The sequence below is a fragment of the Bidens hawaiensis genome, unplaced genomic scaffold (genome assembly GCF_021521415.1).
Source record: "Bidens hawaiensis isolate Kalapana, Puna unplaced genomic scaffold, B.hawaiensis_p1.1 tig00004412_1, whole genome shotgun sequence".
Classification (NCBI taxonomy): domain Eukaryota; kingdom Viridiplantae; phylum Streptophyta; class Magnoliopsida; order Asterales; family Asteraceae; genus Bidens; species Bidens hawaiensis.
In genome coordinates this window covers 1,620,125-1,639,496 of record NW_027491265.1, presented here as the reverse complement: position 1 = coordinate 1,639,496, position 19,372 = coordinate 1,620,125, and the positions used below count along the sequence as shown (strand labels likewise).

General features: G+C 36.9%; 1 pseudogene across 1 annotated transcript; it reads right to left on the bottom strand.

The window, feature by feature from the left end:
• Positions 1-1,634: 1,634 nt before the first annotated feature.
• Positions 1,635-3,495, bottom strand: LOC143626493 (transcription factor bHLH62-like; annotated as a pseudogene). The gene is made up of 6 exons (XR_013152426.1): positions 3,090-3,495; positions 2,771-2,887; positions 2,478-2,542; positions 2,327-2,395; positions 2,136-2,213; positions 1,635-1,763 (listed from the first exon to the last, which is right to left on the bottom strand). The product of XR_013152426.1 is annotated as a transcription factor bHLH62-like (transcript).
• Between the last annotated feature and the right edge of the window lie 15,877 nt (positions 3,496-19,372).

The following is a 19,372-nucleotide window of genomic DNA, read 5'->3' as shown; positions in this document are numbered from 1 at the left end:
TTTGAGCTTTCGATTAGGTTAGGGAATATGGAACCGATGTCACTCATTCTTGGAAGAGACCGTTAAAGAAGCAATAACCCCGAATGAATATTTAGGTTGGGGATTACCGTGATGGCTATTGAGAGTGTCCAAGAGGAAGAAGGAGAAAGAAGCGCGGGTAGAATTAGGGTTGCTGGTAAAAGATTTAGAGATGGGCCAGACAATATTAAAATGCCCAAATCGGTTTACCATTTTTGAATACGGGTCCGCGCTTTCTTTTAATAGATTATAAAAGGAAATAAGTGACATGACATCTAGTTAGCGTCGTATATGAAGGCCCTAGATAGATGCCATATGGAAATCCTTGTTTGCTTTAATAGTATAGCAGGATTATAATGTAAGATTTTAAGTTCTCTGTACATCGTAAAACCTTTAAAACATCAAGGTTGGATTGGAACTTGGAAGATCTTGGATTCAAGTCCAGTGGCAGATCCAAGAATTTTTTCAAGTGATGCACTGCTTTTAGATGTTTCAATTTCACGGAGTCGGATATAAAAAAATTTCAGGTCGGTTCGATGGTTCTGGAAAAGTTTATTACAAACTAATAAATTAAAAACTAACAAGCTAACAAATTACAAAATTGTCCAAATAATTAGTTTCATATGATTAAATGTCAGATTTTGAGTGAAAGTGAATATGTTGAATTAGACTCAACTTTAACGGACAAAGGCAAGGGATTTCCATTATTTACACACATAGAATTGCTATATAACCAGTGTTAATGTTCCTCCACATAATAATTCTATGTCATAGGTTTAATTTGTTATTGTAAACATAAATATAACAAATAAATTAACAATATCAAGAACAACTAGTAAGAACAATTAAAAATTGAATCTGAACTTACCGTCATAGTGGGAGGATTCGAGTAAGTGTAGTAAGGAAAGAGGAAGGAGCAACGGTGGTCTGTAGTCGGCTGGAAAAGCAGCATAGATGGTCAGCGGTGGTCTACTGGCTATGGTGTGCCGTTGTGGAGTGTGGAGAGAGGAGAGAGGCATTTGTGTTTGTATAACTATTTGTATAATTGTTTTATGAAACCCTAAATTGCTAAAAGGCTGCATTAGAAAAAAAAGTTTTAAATAAAGTAGTGGTACACAGAATCGAACCCGTGACCTTTAGTTTACCAAACTTATCCACTAGACCAGCCGCTTGTACTATAACTAAGATGGTTCCCTTTTATTTATAAAGTGGTTCACTTTAGTATTTTTTATATTTCAATATATTATTATTATTATTTTGAAACTTGGGTTGTTTTGACGAACCACCCATTTTACAGATAGATCTGTCTATGTTCAAGTCTCATAGATCACATAAATTTGTTTATATATATATATATATATATATATATATATCTATCTTTACCTTTTTTTTTTTTTACTTTTAAGCTTCTAATATAAATTTCCCCTTTAAACTTCTAATATAATTTTTGATTATTATCTTGATCGGATAAATGAATGGGAAAAAAAGCAATTTATATACCATATATAGTACATACAAACTTTAATTTTATTTCAATAATAACATGTGTAATGGTTATACATTTTGTATGTATTGAAGCAGTGATACAAAGTGAATTGTATATCTATGTATGAAACAAAAGGGATCTTCTTTTATGTTGCATGGTATGGCAGTGAAGGATAAGAGCCAAAACTCTGGTCAACTGGACCAATCTCTTCTCTCTCCTCCAGTCTTTGCATCTTCATTCCTTCTATTACATTTCCCATCTGCCAACAATCAAATTTGTCTTTAATCACCAAATCTTACATGCAATGCAATAATTATATTCCTATTTCCCATCCAAGATAAATATATTCAAATAATTAAATATAAACATATAATTTATTGAGTGATAATTACTAATAAAATAAGGGTTATGATGCAAATGCATTAGAAAGTGGAATGTATGTTGGGTTTCTGTTCAACATGTGAATTAAAGAAAACATATATTCATTTCTTGCATCATTTAAGCTCTTTACAAATTGGAGATTGTGGGTCATTAAGTCCCTCATCATGAAACCATTAAGAAATAATCTTTAACACATAAGTTTGTGTGCTTGACCCTAATTGAAACGATTTAAAATGTTTTCATAGTTTACCTGAAATGCATCGATGGACGCGAAATCCGAATCAAAGTTGGGAAAGCTGCTTGCTTCAGTGAGTTTCAAGGAAAGAAACTGAAATGAAATATTAAGAAATTAATTTTGTTTTGTTCTATTTCATATATTTTGGTATCACTGATTTAGAAATTAATAATAATTAAGTTGTAATATCGCTTCATCTAACTCACCTCTACCTGGTTCTGCAAGGATTGAACATAATTGATTATCTCATCCAACATTACTGCCATGCCCATTGACTAAAAAAATAAAGCAAAACAATTCAATTAATTTGTAAAAATTACAAGTATGGCTAATTAGCTAGACTTTGTTTTGAACTACCTTGTAGCACCCGGGCACGATGCTTGCAAGCACCTCAAACGCTCGCTGATTTTCCCTCTTCTAACCTGTTTCCGCAACAATAGTCAGGTTAACACGTTTTTGAATTTTCAAATGATATCGTATTTAGCATTTCTTATGTTGACATCACTTTGCAAGATCAGTGAGGCTATATATTATTAAAAGTGTCAGCTAGAGTCTTCCTTTTCGTTTCAGACATTTTCTTTTTCTTTATGGCCTTTTTTTTTTGCAAAATATTGTTAATTATATTAAACAAATCGAAATTTTCAGCTTACCCTTTCAGCTATACTGTGACTATCAGTTGCTTGGCCCCTCCTGGCTCTAACGTGTACCACTTCCTTTGGTGCTTCGCCACTGTCGCTTACTTTTACTTTCTTGCCCTTTCTTGAACTCTATAATTAAATAAAAAAGGTCTAGTCTTTTTATTACAAAATGAATCATCATTTAATTTACCATATTTTAGTATGCAAAAGTGAGTTGATTGAAGCAAAAGAATATGTTATCATTTTTATAATATATGTTCAAAATATACTCTTCCTACAAATTATTTATTTCTTTGTAACTGAATGAGAAAACCAAAGCAAAAATGATCACCTAGTATTTCTTCTCATCAATCTCACTTTCGGGAATAGGATGAGATGACGAATTCCTTGAACTGCTTGATGACACATCAATTGATTTTCGCTTCGCGTTTACAGATGAGCATGTAGAAATCGGATGATCTGGAATCACCATGACATTCTTCTGTTCATGTTGAAAAACCGGCTGAATGCATTGCATGAGTTGGTGATCAAGTGGAGGTAATACTTGTTGAGAGAAGAAATTATCATTTGAAAAGCCCATGAAGCCATGAGAAGTCATGTTTTGATTGTCACAATGGATTGAATATTGGCTAAGCAATTCCATGTTTTGTTCGATATCTATGAAAGAAAATGAGGGTTTAAGGCTTTGGAAACCCTCCATATATGAATTTTGTTGATTGTAGAAAGCTTATATTAAATTTGGCTAAGGGGGTTTTTATTTTGCAACTTGTGTGGTCGCTCTCTATCTATATATATGCATAGTTGTCCTTGTCTCCTTGTTCCCTTATTATGTGTTTTTAATTCCATTCATTTCTGCATAGTATTAGAAAAGAAAAAGAAAGGAGTAAAGAAATACAATAAAGAGGGAGAACTAATTTACATACTACAAATTACACTAAGACTGAGTGTTGTGGCTAGTTAAACCGTCTCACTAATGTCACTTAGTGTTGTGGCTAGTTAAACCATCTCACTAATGTCACTTAAGTTAACTAGTCTGTCCTTTAACTAACACGCTATGGGTTAACTAAGTTTAACTAGATATTAGAAAATGATAAAAGAAACAAAAACAAAAAAGATGTGATTGTTTGTTAGTGAGGTGAGCCCACTTTTATTTCCATTTAACACTGGTATTGAGGTGGCGCCAATGATGTTAATGCCTGTCGATGTTTTAAATGGTGTGGGATATATAACATCAAATTGATGGTGAAGTCAGAAGTGGCTCTCAATGACGCCTCCACAAAGAAGGGCCTCAGTATAAACACTATACCTCACATGATATAATTAGTTAGGCACATAAATAAAGTTTGATTAAAACTTTATTTTCTTTTACAACAAAATACACAAACCCTATTAAAATAATATATAGTATTATCTATATATATATGTATATATGTATGTATGTGAGCGTGATGTAATAATGAAGGCCAGAAAACTTGTCATTTGCAGGTTGGATACACAAACTTCACCCATTGCAAACTTGCGTCACAATGGTGAAGTCATCCAAACCTTGGGTTTTGATCATGCCCATTGTGGATGTTCTTAGACCCTCCGTTGTAAAAGAATGCCAGGGTACCACCGTACCATTCACGTCGACCACCACCCGCCACGTCCTCATCTCGCTACCTCTTTTGCCAGCGTGAACTCCTTATCACCCCCGCCCATACCGCCCCTCCGGCACAGTACGTGTTTGGTGGCCGACCACATGCAATAGTGTTGCTGACTCGGGTTGGTGGCGCCACCACCATTAATCCATAACTATCAGCGTTATTATAATATATTTCTAGGTCAAATTTACTTTGTATGACTCTTTTTTCTATGTATGTGACCATGATTAAATTAAACACACATGAATCAAGCACAAACATAAAAGCAATAAACGAACATATGAATTCAATATAGTTCGGTTTAGACTAACCTATGTTCACTTATATATTGACAAAAGTAGCATGTAATGTTTTCTATTGTAAAATGGTTGTCCAAAAAACACAGGGTGTTTGCTTTGAACAAATTTGTCACTCAATTCGCCATCTTCAAAACACAAACAATACACGACTATTTGTTCACTAATTAATGCTAACAGTAAATCAGTCATTTTCAATGCAGCTAATGGATCACAATTATTTGGATAACATTACTATTAGGTTTACAGTGTTTATGAAACAAATAGGATTTTAATAACATGTCGGTAAGTAAATGAACTGTGTATGGATGGTTTTTAGTCTTATCATCCAAAAAGAATTGACATAAAGACATGGAAAAGAATAGAGTTCCAAGTAGAGGTGGTCAAAAAAACCGGTCCTCGAACCGGTTTGCCGGTTTAAACCGGAAACCGGTTTTTTAAAAAACCGGTTATTTAAAACCGGTTTGACCGGTTTACAAACCGCCGGTTTGTATATCGGTTATACTTTTTAGAGCCCAAACCGGTTTTCAAACCGGTTATAAAAAAAACCGGCTTTTTTAAATAACCGGTTACTAAAAAACCGGTTAACCGGTTTTTTATAAACCGGTTTATGACCGTTATAGAAAAACCGGTTAACCGGTTTTTTAGTAACCGGTTAACCGGTTAAAAACCGGTTTATACCGTTGTGAAACGGCTATATAGCCGTTTTTTTGGTTTTTGACCGTTTTTTTTTTTTTACCATATTACCCCCACAAACATCTATATATAGTTTAGGTTGGGTATTGGTTAGATCACACTCGTTTATACAACCTCAAACGCTCCAAACGCTCTAAACGTTTATTTCATACGCGATTATTTTGTTATCCCACGCTCAATTATACCACATTACCACTCCATACGCTCTTATTTCGTAGTCGATTATCATGGCCTCCCAAAGTGCTGCTTCTTCCGTCAACATGGGTGCCTCGAACACGGGAAAAACGGTCGTTCGGGTCATCCCCACGAAACGAAACCAAGATGTTTGGCAACATTTCGACCTATGCGAAATGTCTAACGGTAGCCAAAAAGCTCGATGCAAACATTGTTTGAAGTTTTATGGCAAAGATGCAAACTCCACTTTAAAAGCGCATGTGCAAAGGCCCTTTTGCAAGGCCTTGAAGGACAAATCGGGAAGTAGTTCGCAGCCGGAGATGACGAATCAAGGAACGGTGTTTACGTACGACCTTGAAGCGGTACGTCAACAGTTTTCAAACTTTGTGATTCAAAATACACTTCCTTTCAACCACTTCGACAACCCTCAATTCACGGAGATGATGCAAAAGTATGTTCAACCACGCTACCAACACGTAAGTCGTTCGACCCTTAGAAGAGATTGTCTTAAAGCTTGGAAAAACGCTAAATCCGAACTAATTTCATACTTATCAAACTTACAAACTGGTGTAAACTTAACAACGGATGTGTGGTCGGTACCTAATGGTTCGCCCGACTCATACATTTGTGTGACGGCTCATTGGGTTGACCCCGAGTCGTGGCAAATGATGAAACAAACCGTTGCGTTTCAATTGTTTGATTACCCGCACACGGGTAGAAATATTTTTAAACTCTTGGATAAAGTCATTCGACAATACAAGATTGAACATAAAATCTTTTCAATTTCGTTTGATAACGCATCCAACAATACGGCCGCGGTTGGCCATTTAAAATTAAAGTATAAACCAATTTGTGATGGAGCGTTTTTTCATAGCCGATGCATTGCACATATTATCAACTTGGCCGTGCAAGATGGGTTAAACGTGATCGAAACGCAAAGAAACAATTTTAAAAGAATGTTACGAGATGTTTTTAGCAACAATAAAACATTTTCAAGATACAAAAAATTTTGTGTAGAAGCTAATTGTCAATGGTTGGGGCCAAATTGGGATTGTCCAACAAGATGGAACTCGACTTGTGATATGTTTGAGAAAGCCATCCAACAAAAAGAATCACTAGTTGCGTTTCATCAAATTTTGTCAAGTAGGGGTAAATGTGCACCGTACGATCCTAGAAACTGGTTATTGATTGAGATCGTTACGGAGGTCCTTCAAATTTTTAAATCTTGCACAACTAGTTTATCCGGGGTTTACTATCCAACAAGCCCCATTGCTTTACCAAAAATTGCTGTCATGTGCACAAAGTTGAGTGAACTTCATTGTAGGGGTGCACCTTATTTTGATATGGGTGTAAAAATGAAAGAAAAATTTAGAAAATATTTTCAACAACTACCCGCTGTTTTGACATGTGCTGCTGCGTTAAACCCTTGCATCAATGTTGGTGGTGTTGAAGCTTTAATAGAAAAAATTTGTGATGAGCTAGAGTTAAACGACGATCAAAACCCCTATTATAACCAAACTTTAAAGAATGCTTTCAACACCACCTTGTCTAACATGTATGATGTTTACCTTACAAAATACGGGTCGTCTTCCCAAATTCATGACTCGTTAAGAGTTGTTGCCCAATCCCAATCCCAAACCGACCTTGAAATGGGGATGTACTACATGATTTGGGAAGACGCCGGTAAACGTCAAAAGGTAAACACCCCAAGCAGTGAACTTGGAAGGTATGGTGGTACCAACTTTGTGAAACACATGACTCCGGATGAATTTAGAAGTCTTGATTTGCTGGCTTGGTGGAGAGGTAAGGAGGATGAGTTTCCGATCCTCGCCGCCATGGCCAAAGATTTACTAACGGTCCAAGCTTCCACGGTAGCTTCGGAGTCTGCTTTTTCTGTTTCTGGCAGGGTTATATCGATTAGGAGGACTCGACTCACTCCACCAGCTGTAGAGATGTCGATTTGCTACAAGGATTACTTGGACTCTTTAGATAGGGCACAACATCAACGCTCACTCGAGGGGGAAATGGACTATGAGGCGGGCTTGTATGAAGACGAGGTCAATCAAGGACACACTCAACCAATGACCGATGAAGAAGCCGCGTACGACGATTACCTAATGAATAGCTCGGGATCGGGTAGCGAAGAAAATAATGAGTAAGAAACAGCAAGTTGTTAATGTAATCGTGTCTAAGCATTCTTTAATGTTTGTATTTTGGAGTTACGAATATGCGATAACGATTTAATGTTTGTATTTTTAATGTAAAAGCTATAAATGAAAGTTATGTGTTTTTAATCTTCCAAGCAAAGAACCCTAACAACGAAAGCAAAGAATGGAGTCAGTCCGTTTTGCCTTGTAGTTACCGGTTTGCCTTGTAGTTACCGGTTTGTTTATACTGTGAAAAAATAATGGTTATTTAAAAAAAAATAAAAAAAAAAAAAAAAAACCGGTTAACCGGTTAGACCGGTTATTAAAAAACCGGTTAATAAAAAAACCGGTTTATTAACCGGTTCTAACCGGTTCCTAAACCGGTCCTAACCGGTTAGACCGGTTAGGGTTTTCAGATACAAAAACCGGTTATTAACCGGTCTGGTTATTAACCGAACCGGTTTTTTTCCGGGCCAAAAAAACCGGTCCGGTTAATAACCGAACCGGTTTTTTTAAAAAAACCGATTTGTACACCTCTAGTTCCAAGGGCCACGTGGAAATTCCAGCTTCTTTGGTTGTGTTCCCATGGTGGGCCCAGTTTCAGGAGATATATCCATAAAACTGTCCCATCACTTGTTTCTTGCTTAGGCTGAGGGGTGTGGGGGGCGCGAGAGGGGGCGCGAGTGGGGGCGCCAGCCAATAATATTGTGACGTGTGGCAGAGAGAGAAACTTGATAAGATGGGTGTTGGTTGTGGTGCTCGCGCCCCGGGACATGGTGTGGAGGGGCGCGAGAGGGGGCGCGAGCGGTTTTTATTTTTATTTTTTTATAAATGTATTAAAAAAACGTATTATTAAAAAAACTCATAAATTATTTAAAAAAACACACATTAATTAAAAAAACACATTAATATCTAAAAAAAAATTAAAGTACTAAAAAAAAACATTATTCTTATTCTTCGGCTTGGTCTTCTTCGATCAACCTCTTCCGGATACGTTCCTTTTGTTTTTCCATCAGCATTTGGTCGACCGGATTTAGGTTACTGAAGTCTCTTGTAAGGAATTCCAAATCTCTCATTCTTTTTTTTTCCTTTTTGTCATTAGAGACCACCTCCATGGTTTTGTTGAATTTATTGAGGGATTCAACAAGATCGTTGATGTTTACGGCTTCCCCCTCAGCCGGTTTTTTGCCCCTGGCGTCCCTTCCCAATGGCCGCCTCCTCGGCGGTGAAGACGTTTCCTCCCCCGCAACGTTTAGGTCGAATCCAACCCGGCAATCCGACCCGGCGGAAGTGCTATACGCTCCAGACGAACTAGTTTTAGTCCGTTTCGGCCCTACTTCCGCATCAAGGTCCGGCGTCACCAGCTCAACCCACTTAGAACACCTTCTCAACCTCTCCCACACCTTTACACCGTCCCACGTCTTCACCGTCCCATACCTCCGCAGGCACTCCTGCTTCCACTCTTCGACAGTGAAATTATAAACCGCCAAATCGTCACTGCCACTTGGTCTCATACGACCGGCGTTCCTGTTGAACAGATTAGTAAACAAGCCGACAAATTTTCTGATTTCGGTCCACCGACCCGAAATCATATCGGCTTTCCGCTCTGTACTCCCAACGAGCGAATAGAACGTCTCCCTAACCTTTGTCCAAAAGACCTTGCTCTTTTGGTAGTACGCTGCAAAATGCATAAATAAATTTGTAAGTCATTTAACTTTTTTATTTAACTTTTTTATTAAAAATCATTTTTAAAAACGTTAAAACAATTACCGCAACGCCGATCCTCAGAAATGACTATCCAAGCCCGACACAGGGCTTCCTTCTCATATGATGACCACGGAGTGGTTTTCCGTTTCGTCCTTCCAGTCGAAGCCGAACCCGACCCGTCCGTTGCAACTTGTTTTTTCCGGTGGACGCGTCTTCTTTGTCCCGCAGCTTCACCTTCTGGTTCTTGTGTCTCCGGAACTACAAAGTTAGGAGACGGTTGTATGTTGGATGGTTGAAAGCCGGATGATTGTTGCGACCCCGAATAAAACATCGCTTGGTCCGGTGCCGACCATAAATCGTCGTAACTGTAATCTGAATCTAGGTTTGGGTACCAATTTCCAGCCATGTTTTTAAAAAAAGGTTTGGAAGATGGGGTGATTTTGGGTTTTGGGTGTGGTATGTGATATTGGTATGTGATATTGGTGTTGGTTTGGGTTTGATATAGGTTTAATAGAGAGAAAAAATTGTATGTTATTATATAGAGAAAAAAAATCGGGTTTGATATAGGTTTGATATTGGTATGTTATTATATAGAGAAATTTTTTTTTTTTTTTTAATAAAAAACGAGCCCAACGGCTCTATTCACGCAACCCAAGAACCTTCACGCCATTCCCAGCCGCTAGCCCATCCGCGCCTGCCTCTTTTTCCGCGCTTGCGCCCCTCTCGCGCCCCTCTCGCGCCTCGGTGGTGTGGTGCTCGCGCCCCGGGGCGCGAGCCCGGGGCGCGAGCGGAAGGGCTTTCGCGCCCCTTCTCGCGCTCCGCACCCCTCAGCCTTATTGTTCAATACTTGGAGCCCATCAAATATATAAAAATGACGATATAATGGTGGTCACTAATCAAATAGTTGGTGGGTTGTTCTTTTTTCATTAAAGTTTAATGTTCCAATGCATGTATCCAAAGTTATGTGAAGTGGTTTTGGTCACAAATCTCTAATGGATTTCAATGTAATCAAGAAAGGGATTTGTTGAGAGGTGTATGGGGCCATGCTCTTGATCAATATTGCTTGGTTTCATCCCCTTTAGGGTAAGCTTAATAGGAAGCTTCATACTTTTATTATACATCTTTAATATTTTATCACTTGACATCTTACTTCATAAAGTCCATGAGCAATGAAATAAATGTAAATAAAACACAACATTTTTAAGACAGAAACGTAACTTCTATGACTAATGACATCTGTAGACGATAATTAATGTGTTTGTCCACGAAATGCTATGAGTCTTCATATTTTCCTTTAGACTTTTAGTTGTATTGTTCCACTTTATCTTCTTTTAGTCATATCTATTGGAAATATTAATATAAATATATTTTATCTTGGTATTTACAAGTTAAATAAAAATGCATTACTTGATTTTTTTACAAATTATACATACACACACTAGTGGTTAAGACACGCGCTGCATCGGTTTTGTAGAACTATTGATAGTTACTAAACATAACAATATATGCCCATTTGTTGTAATAAACCCGGTCCAACAAATAATTCCTCATCATCTGTCCATGCATATCTTTCTTTTATGTCGGGTCTAAATGGTTTTGTCAGCTGAAAATTATGGTTCATGTTAGTAGACAATATAACTTTAACCATGTGTCAAATGCATTAAAGATCATAGTAGGGTGTTCACGTGCTGCGGCGGTAAACAGAAAACACAACACTGAGGTTAGTCAAGTGTAGATAAATTCTTTTGTTGTAGTCAATGTTATTAAGGCCGAACCGGACCAGCCAATCCAACAATTTTTCAATTGTGGTCAATGTTATTAAAGTTGTCTCAGTCAACAAGTCCAACTAGGATACTTAAGCTAAGCTACCTTTGAAATAATTGGCCGATTAAAAGCAAGCCAGGTGGTACTGGAACCGGCTCAGGTCAGTTGGCCCGGAATCAACTATCAAATGATGGTTTGCAATTTATAAGGTGGTTGCCATCATGTGTTTCATTTGACCGGGGATGTGGGATGTTCTTTTTATAGGAAGTAAAGGGAGTTAAGCATTGCTCTCTATGATATGGGGGTGGGGCGAGTTAAGTTGACTCAGCTCGGTTTTTTGAAGAAGTTAAATTAGTGAGCTCAAGTTTAGCTCATATGTGGGGCAAGTGAGCTAGCTTAGCTAGGTCTGAGCATGGTTCGGTTCGGCTATTAGGCGTAAGCGAAAGCAAAATCGAAGTCATGGGTTTTTTGAATATTCAAACCATTCAGCTTTCGGTTTTTCAGTTATTTTTTTGTTCGGCTATAATCATTTTATATTTTCAATCCTATGTAGACATTGCAAAATAAATAAATAAATAAATAAAATGAAACTGAAAATGATGATTTAAACTTGTAAGAACGTATTAGAGTACCACATATATACTAAACTCAAAAAACAAAAATAGACGCGTGTTACGTGGAACCATACACATACAAAATTGTTAGAGTAGAAAAGTTTTAAACTCAATAAAGTTCTTAATAAAAAAAACACTAAATGTTTAATCCAAATCTTCATTCATCATCTTATTCATCTTCAAAGTTTAGCCCAAGTTTTCATCATCTCCATAATCTTCATTACCATCAATCGATTTGGTTCGGTTTTTTTTGGTTTAAAAATGGATAATCGAAACCGAAATTTTGGTTTTTTCAAAAACAAAAAATTAATTGTCGCTTAATGCTTCGGTTTGATTTTTTTCGGTTAATTCGGTTTTCTACTCGCCCCTAGGCTTAGTACGCTTTTATTAAGAAGGTAAAAACAGAGCTCAGGCTTGGCTCGTAAATAATATGAGCTAGCACGTGCCTCGTTGAGCCAACTCGTTTAATTTAAATTTAATGTTTAACTAAAATTGACTATTAGGTTAAAAACCCCAATTTAAGGGGTGATTCATTTGATTTGAGAAGATTTTTCTTTTAGGCTACTCGCTATGGTGTGGGGCTTTAAAGCTCTTTCACAGTGTCACATTATCATCACGTGGACAATGGGGGCTTTAAAGCCCCAAACTATAATGTCCTTTATTGGTTTAAAGCCCCGAGGGGCATTAACGCTTTTATTTATTTATTTTTAACAACACGATAAATAATAATGTAATAACACTAAAATTAAAATTTAAATAAAAATAAAAAACGTACAAATAAAACATAAAATAAAAAACATTAAAAAACATAACAACTTAAATTAACCAACATATAACTAATATTCGTCGTCATCCTCGTTTGCGTATTTGGCCATTATCTTTTCTTTTTTTTTCCCTCCAAAAAAGCTCTCATGGCTAGATCTAGATGCGATAGATCCTTTCAAGGAACTTGAAATCCTTGTCTGGTTGCCACTCCGATTGAACTTTTTTCTTTCATCATGCATGGCTTTGTATTAGCATGAATCAATTTTATTTATTCATGCATTATTATGATTTCATCTTTTGAGTCTTTTTTAACCTTGGCAATCTTGGATTGTTTAAGCTCCAAGTTGTCAAAACGCGAGTTCACTTCGAAACTCATCAAGGATGCCATTCTAGACGAAGATTCTCTACCTCTAGTTGCCGCCTTGGTTTTATCTTTTCCTACCGGACGTGGTAACTCATCCGGTTCATAAAAAACAAAATCGGGATCAAACTCGTTTAAGTTAAATTGACAACGACCATCCGACGTGACTTGAAACGACGATTGATCAGTCGAATCAGACGCCGTCTTTGACCGTTTGGGCTGTCGCGATGAAGATGACTGTCACACCCCACCAAGGCGGAAGCGCGGGCGCGTGACGTCATGTATACCGTATGCATATGATTATCGCAAACATAGTAGCATTAGGATACCAATAGTTTTAAAAGTGTTTACAAACCATAAAATGTTTTTAAATAAATTAGTTTAAAATAAAATTGGGATTTCTCGTATATGACCCTAACTATCAATAGGGTTATACAAGCGAAACCCCTCCAAAAGGTATCCTAATTATGCATTAAGGTCCCGTCTTCATGATTCCTTAAGTGCGTTGTTAATACCCTGAAAAACATACGTTTAAAAAAAGTCAACACAATGGTTGGTGAGTTCACAGGTTTTGAGACTCGGTATGAAATCACGTTATTCATAAAATGTTGAATCAGTTAACAAATAAGTATACGGTGACATATTGAAACAAATACGATGATCCTTCGTAGACTAGCCAAATCTACGAATTAATATGATGAACCCTGAGCCTATAACCAAACCACGACTTATATTCTTTTGCCCTGTTCAAATCTCACACATGGAATATACACACCCTATTTCGATGCAATATCGGAGATTAGCGTGACTAACCTAACAGTAGGGGGAAATGACAACATCAATAGTACTATCCGTGTATTCCGGTGGCTAACTCCGTTAGCTAATGGTTATAGTATGTAAGCAAGGGCTTATAGCACTACATAGTTCAACTCATGTTCGAATAAGGATTGGTGTTTTGTTTCTAATTATCGTATTTAAACAAGTGTGTGTGCCCCCACCCCCCGATTTATAAAACAATAAAACAGTAAAACAGTAAAAGGGGGTAGTGAAACTCACCTCGTGAGTTCAGTGTTCGTTTCGCCAGCAGTTTCAGTTTTGACCCATGGTCCGCTGCCTTCACACGACCTAAGCGCGTAAGGTCAGTTAATTACTGTTATCGACTCGCAAGTCGGTTTATGCTAAACTCTTTCACCCAACTAGCCATTTTCTTTATTATATTTGTTTCGGTTACTTTCACCAACCGAACATTTCGTTTATTATTTTTGTGCCGTTTGCTTTCACCAACCGATCATTTCATTTATTATGTTTGTGTCGGTTGCTTTCACCAACCAATCGTTTCGTTTATTAAGTTTGTTCCAGTTGCTTTCAACAACCGAACGTTTCACTTATTTCGTAAGTAGCTTTTCATACGATAGTTTTTGTACGATCCGTTGGTGACAAGTTCTTATATTCTTTTTGGAAAACAAATATTTATATAGAATACAATGTTTATTAATATCTATTTCATTCCATTATTAATCAATAATATTAAACGTTTGTTGTAAGCCCACAATAATTAGACAATTTAATTTAGATTTGTTTAGTTGTTTTGTTATCCTAAGGTAAATTAGGAAGCATTAGAGGTATGTTAGATGGTTGGGTAATGTTTTACTGAGCTTAGATGTTAGATGCATGTCAACATCTCCATGCATATATTGTATATGCATGCTAAAATAATGTAGGGTTAAGCGCGCCATCGATAATAGTTTGTGAAATAACAATATTAATGCTCAAAGAGACTCGCTTTGTATTCGTTGTCGATATTTCATAAGAATAGTTTTAAAATAAAATCATATGGCATAGAATCCAAACCTCTTGGTTTGTTTAACTATATGTTCGATTTGTTAAAAATATATCACCAACGTCTATATTCGTCGGATAGGTCTGAAAGTTCAAGTAATTAAATAAACATAAATTACTTATACACATTGTATCGTACATGTGCGGGCTTATGCTAGGTCCGTTGTGATTAAACTTAACAAATTTAATCTTGAGGGAATTAGTGATAAGAAATCATGTTTAGTGGTTGTTTCGAAAACGACTTAATTTACGAGGTGTCACAATGACGGGACCAACATTCACTTTGGTGAGCTCTTGCATTGTCTCCAAGCTTCCAACATATTGAAGCCTCCGTTATATTAGGCCTGGTATTGTTTTAAGGCAAATTCCATCACATTGGCATCGCTCATGCCACTTTTTCTCCCATTGTTTGCAACGCGGCTGTAAATGTTGGAGAAGTTGGCTATTTTTTACGCATTTCCTTCCATTTGTTGTAGACGGAATCCTCCCTGCTGTAGAAACCTTGACCCACTGTAGCAAAGAATTTACCACGTATTTCATCTCAAAACTCAGGCGTATGTTTACCGTCACCTTCTATACAAATAAAAACTTAGTATTAGTCAACAAAAAAATAAAACATGAAATATATATAATTAATTTTATAATTTACCTTGAATTGAGTCTTCGGACGAGTCAATCCACGCACGTGCCAACGCCGTCTCCTCATTCGTTTCCCATTTTAATCTTTCGCCCTTTTCCCTATGTAAGGCTAATAATTTGTGACTTGCGATATTAATATGGCGAAACTCCTAATATATTTATGGTCAAGATAATAATTAAAGTGGGAGAAATCCAGATACGAGACTAGAGCTTCGGGGCACGCGTTAACTCCAACGGGGAACAAGGCTTATAGAATATTATTGTTTTTGCTATAAATATGTCACATGTAGTCTTTGTATGTGTGTGTTCTTATGGTGTAAATCACCCACCTAAGGGGAGCACACCTTGGGTGGGGTCGGTTCGTTCGTTTATTATAAATATTTTAACTGATTACGGAGTCGTTCACTATACTTATTATATTTATTTGTTTTTGTTCGATCGTATGATTTACCGCATCCGCCTCGCACAATTATCAAGAACAAAGGCGTTCTTTGTCGGATCCGGTTTCGATCTCAACTCTCCTTAGAAAATTTTTTTTGTCTGGTTATTTTCTTGGGCAGAAGATGAAGATGGGCTGAAAACTGTTTGAGCCTTGCATATGCTTCAGAAATTTGGGCTTCAGAGTATAAAATTAATTGTGTTGAGCCTGGTTACATTAAACCTACTATTTGGGCTTGTGGAAATAATGAAGGGCAACCGGCCTAGAGGTGTAAAAAAAACCGGTTTGGGACCGTTTTTAGGCAAACCAAACAAAACCGGTTTGGGTTTAAACCGGTTTCATCCAAACCGGTTCCCAAAACGACCCAAACCGCCAATTTCAAGACCGGTTCTCCTTAAGATCTACCAAACCGGTTTTAAAATCGAACCGGTTTGAGGAAAACCGGTTTAAAAATCGAACTGAACCGATGTGACTAGGCCGGCCTATCTTGTGTCTAAACCGGTTTATAAACCGAACCGGTTTGAGTCAAACTGGTTTTGACCAGCCGTTGACCAAGCTGGTTCGGTTTTGGTTTAAAACCAGTTTTGTACACCTCTAACTGGGCCTGATATATTATTCATGTATATTCATTTTGGGTTGATTGTTTTTGGGCTAAGTAAGTCATTTATTTTTCGTGTTGACCAAACTGAAGAAAGTCAAACTTGTTAGGGCTTTTGCCATTGTTTGACCGTGTTGAACGCTTATTATTTCTATATTACGTTTGAGAAGTTGGACCCGAAATGTGAACTTCGAACGAATTAATAAGCTTTATCACTCGACCGCTAAAGTCGATATTTCGAGAATGATTTGTGGATATTCGAGCCATCTCAACCTGTATTGCTTAAGATCCAAGAGAATGGATAAAGAATTGATAATTCCCTCATGAATGAATTAGGTGGGTCATATCTTGAGGGGGTGAATTGAAACGAAGAGGCTTCGATTTATCGGGTGATTTGTGAAGATGCGAGACACGGTTTGACAAAGTTGATATCACAAGTCAAGGGGGTGATTGTAAGGCCAATAATTTGTGACTTGCGGTATTAATATGGCGAAACTCGTAATATATTTACGGTCAAGATAATAGTTAAAGTGGGAGAAATCCGGATACACGAAGAGAGCTTCGGGGCACGCGTTTAACTTCATTGGGGGAAAAATTGCTTCTAGAATATTATTGTTTTTGCTATAAATATGTCACTTGTTGTCTTTGTATGTGTGTGTTCTTATGGTGTAAATCACCCACCTAAGGAAGCTCACCTTGGGTGGGGTCGGTTCGTTCGTTTATTATAAATCTTTTAACCGATTACGGAGTCGTTCACTGTACTTAGTATCTTTATTTGTTTTTGTTCGATCGTATGATTTACCTCACCCGTCTCGCACGATTATGAAGAACAAAGCCGTCCGTTATTGGAACTGGTTTTGGGACTTAACCCTAGTTGTTTGACCGTCATGTTTCTTTTTATGACCTAATTTACGACGAACTTGCGGTTTGGATACTTGGATTTGGGGTATTGGGTTTCGGGGTGTTTGGGTTTGGGGTGTTTGCGAAAAGATATATGGGATTTGCGGTCAAAATAGCATATCGGTGAACGGTTGCATGGGTGGAGGCATTACGGTCGATGACCTTGTTGGTTGGAAAAGAAAGTGTTATTAGGGTTATTGTTGTTTGCAAGCAAACTAGCCCACCACAATTGAGCCGGGTCCTACAGGTTCGGGTTTGTGATCAGGTTTGGGGAGCTCGGATTCATGGTTGTAGAAAATTGAGAAATTTGTTAGAGTAAAATGATGATGTAGAGAGATTTGTTTGAGTAAAATGATTATGTTTGTTTGAGAACTTATAAAAGTTAATTGAGTAAAATAGGTTAATTTTGTTTTTTCAAACGGTCATAATACCGTTGGATAGGAGGAGAGCTCACACAAATCACATATAGCGCCGGTCTTCATGAGCCCCCCCCCCCCCCTAACGCCCATTAAAAGGCACCCCTCGGCGTTGTTCAAACCCAAAGCCGCCCCAACCTTGCCCATAACAAATGTGGGACAAACTATAAAATAAAATAAAAAATAAAAAAACTTTAAATGGTTATACCTTGTTAATTAAAAGTTTATATTTGTAGAATTTATGTCACTAAATGCCATAACTTATACGGACTAGCGACCTAGATTTTAAAACGACTGGAGGTTTCCTAAAGTACGCATTGTATAATTTTGTACAATTGTATTGATCTCTATTCTACTATCACTGTGATCTTGATGCTTCATATTCACTTATAAGAATAGTAGCTTTACAATAATAGTTCCTTTTTTTTACAAGTGGGTTGGCCAGCACTATACGGCAGGTGCCATTGAAGCTCTTTTGAAGATTGCACCAATTAGACTTGTCTTAAACATTAACTATATTTGAGTGGTTTATTATTATTATTATTATTATTATTAAAGTATTTAAATAAGATAATACTTAATTTAATTTAAATAGTCTTTAGTTATAAAATATAAATAGTACATGTAAATTTAAATCTCACTTTAAAAGTATCATAAATAAGATAATACTTAATGTAGAAAATTAAAATCTCATGTGCATTAAATAATGTAGGAGAAGTTTATTAAATTTATGGCAAACTTGAAGCTATTGTGTAGAGCACTTGTGTACATAATAACATTTGTCATTTTGTCTTACAAGTCTTAAACTTTTAGGTAAGTCGCAATTTTGGCCACATGAACCATAACTATTGTGTTTAAGGGCTACTTTCCTTTATTAATTATATAATAACTAGTGTTTTATCAAACGCGCTGACTCAGACAATTCGGATTTGTTTACCCGGCATGATAGCGGTGAGTCAATCCGAATTCGGTTGGTATTAGCTACGCTCGTTACAGTACCAGAACTAAACCTAAAAATAAATTCACCAAATTAGCATATTTAAAATAAAAAAAACAGAAAAAAGTAGAGCACTCGTATAACGTATTATAAATATTTTTTTAACATATTTAAAACAATGTTTATTAGGTCGGCAAAACTCGGGTGTTGGTAAAACACGAACGTTGTCGGTCCTAAGCGGTGAGTCGGTAAAACCCGGGCGTGGTAAAACACGAGCGTTGTCGGTCCTGGGTGTTGCGCCGGTGAGTCGACGTGAATTCGTTTGGATTCGGTGAAGTTCGTTATGGTACTGGAACTAATACAAAAAAGTTGGTCACGAGCGTCGGTAAAACCTAAGCTTTGTCGATCTCGGGCGTTGTGACAATGAGTCGGTAATACCTAAGCGTTGCCGGTCTTGGGTGTTGCGTCGGTGAGTTAACACGAATAACTGTTTAGTTATCAAATTAAAAAAAAAGATAATTTATTGCCAAACACATGACATTAAATGGACCAATCATGATCTTATGCCATGAAACTTCTCTTTTAATCTATTTAAGTAAAAAGTAATGCTAAGAATTAAAAAGATGTTAGATATATGTTTATAATCTTTATAAGAATTAAGTAATGTTAAGAATCATAA